Source organism: Nanorana parkeri, unplaced genomic scaffold (genome assembly GCF_000935625.1).
Source record: "Nanorana parkeri isolate BGI_ZX_2015 unplaced genomic scaffold, ASM93562v1 scaffold232, whole genome shotgun sequence".
NCBI lineage: Eukaryota > Metazoa > Chordata > Amphibia > Anura > Dicroglossidae > Nanorana > Nanorana parkeri.
The window spans coordinates 1150915-1153577 of record NW_017306500.1 but is presented as its reverse complement, the minus strand read 5'-3'; positions in this window follow the sequence as shown (position 1 = coordinate 1153577).

Sequence of the window (2663 nt, the reverse complement as noted above, 5' to 3'; positions counted from 1 at the left end):
CCACTGTGCTGACTTCGGTGCCGCTCATCCCACACTGTGTCTCTAGCTGTCCCCCCTGCCATGTGCCTTGTATGAAGCCTCACACTACCTCCTCGGGGCCACTCTCTGCTCTGTGGGAGGAGCCGTTCTCTCCTCTCTCCTCACTGCCTCCTGGTCCCGAGCTGCAGGTACCATTGTGTTGTTGTTTGTCTCTATGCTTTGTGTATGTCACTATGTTTGTATGTGTGTGTATGTCACTATGTTTGTATGCGTGTGAATGTCACTATGTTTGTATGCGTGTGAATGTCACTATGTTTGTATGTGTGTGTGTATGTCACTATGTTTGTATGTGTGTGTGTGTGTTTGTGTGTGTGTGTGTCTGTCTTTCTCTGTGAGCTTGTAAGCCCCTTAAAGTCATAGTGCCCAATTCATAATTCACATGCAGTGTGTGAAGTGTTTTATATATAAAGTAAATAACAGAGATAACATTACTATTCGTGGCGGTATTACCAGTGTCGCAGCGGTCGCAAGTGGCGGACACTTAGGGGGCGCCCAGGAAGGAAGAAGGGGCCCCGACACTGACACTGGCATAGCGACGGGGGTGTGATGGTGGAGCTGTCCCAGCCACTGGGCAGTGACAAGCAGACGGGCCGTGCAGCTAATTAGACAGATATCCAGGCAAATAATGGGGCAGCACACGGGCCTGAGCCTCGAGGACCCAGCAGCACACTCCTTTGCTCAGTGATCAATGCCACATAATGTTACTATGATCCTCATGCGTGCGTAATTACAGGCAACGTCATTATCTCTAGCGGTTGATCAGACTCACTAGGGACAATAAACGCACGTTCCTTTCATATACTGCGTTCCAAACAAATGTATCCACGCAAGCCAATAAATCCATGCATTGCACGGGGGGCCCCAGCCGGCGTCCATACATTCGCCAAGAAGACACTGCTCCGCCGCGCATAAGATATCTACTCCAATGGTTTAACCCCCCAGCGCCTATTTAAACCGAGACACTGAGAGACTAATGACAAAATATTACAATACACTAAAACCACATCCTAATAAAATTTCCACAACACACATATATAGTCCATTTGCCTATTTTTAACTCCAAAGTGCATTACCTTGCATTTATCGACATTGAACTTCATCTGTCATACAGTTGCACATTCCCCGAGTTTATCCAGGTCCTCCTGTAATGTTACAATGTCTAAATCCGTGTCTATTACCCTCCCAATTTTCGTATCATCAGCAAACACTGAGACATGACTACTCACTCCGTCCCCGATATAATTAATAAACAGGTTAAAAAGCATGGGGCCCAGCACAGAACCCTGGGGCACGCCACTCATGACTGCAACCCAGTCTGAAAAGGTGCAGTTTATCGATACTCTTTGTACACGTTCTTTTAGCCAGTTTTCTATCCACGTGCCCACTAATTCATCTATGCCCCTAGCCCTTAGCTTGTATAACAACGTTATCTATGATAGGGCGAAGAGACTTATCCCTGTTTCGCATGAAGAACATGCACGCTGCGGCTGGAGAAAAGAAAGGGTCTAATTATCCCCTTTTTTAGATTTTCTTTGAGGTACAGTTTGAGGTGATCTAGTTCCAGTTCTGAAAGGGGGTAGATTCTCCTTAAGGGAATCCTGCAGTTAGGTAACAGATCTATTGAGCAATCATAAGGCCTATGAGGGGGGAGGGACTCTGCATTCTTTTTACTGAAAACATCTGAGAAGTCACGATAAGAGGTCGGTATTGCTGGTTCTGGTAGTTGTGAAGAAGAATTGTGTACACAGGCCCGGCGTTAGTGTAAGGCAAGTCAAGCGGCCGCTTGAGGGTGCCAGTGGGAGGGGGCGGAAAAATCCTAGCACAGACAGCTGCAAACATTGTTAGATGTAACGGTCCGTACGGGGCTCAGGACTTCTACTTGCAATGATCTCAGCCATGATCTTATCTCCGCCCACTGTGCTGACTTCGGTGCCGCTCATCCCACACTGTGTCTCTAGCTGTCCCCCCTGCCATGTGCCTTGTATGAAGCCTCACACTACCTCCTCGGGGCCACTCTCTGCTCTGTGGGAGGAGCCGTTCTCTCCTCTCTCCTCACTGCCTCCTGGTCCCGAGCTGCAGGTACCATTGTGTTGTTGTTTGTCTCTATGCTTTGTGTATGTCACTATGTTTGTATGTGTGTGTATGTCACTATGTTTGTATGCGTGTGAATGTCACTATGTTTGTATGCGTGTGAATGTCACTATGTTTGTATGTGTGTGTGTATGTCACTATGTTTGTATGTGTGTGTGTGTGTTTGTGTGTGTGTGTGTCTGTCTTTCTCTGTGAGCTTGTAAGCCCCTTAAAGTCATAGTGCCCAATTCATAATTCACATGCAGTGTGTGAAGTGTTTTATATATAAAGTAAATAACAGAGATAACATTACTATTCGTGGCGGTATTACCAGTGTCGCAGCGGTCGCAAGTGGCGGACACTTAGGGGGCGCCCAGGAAGGAAGAAGGGGCCCCGACACTGACACTGGCATAGCGACGGGGGTGTGATGGTGGAGCTGTCCCAGCCACTGGGCAGTGACAAGCAGACGGGCCGTGCAGCTAATTAGACAGATATCCAGGCAAATAATGGGGCAGCACACGGGCCTGAGCCTCGAGGACCCAGCAGCACACTCC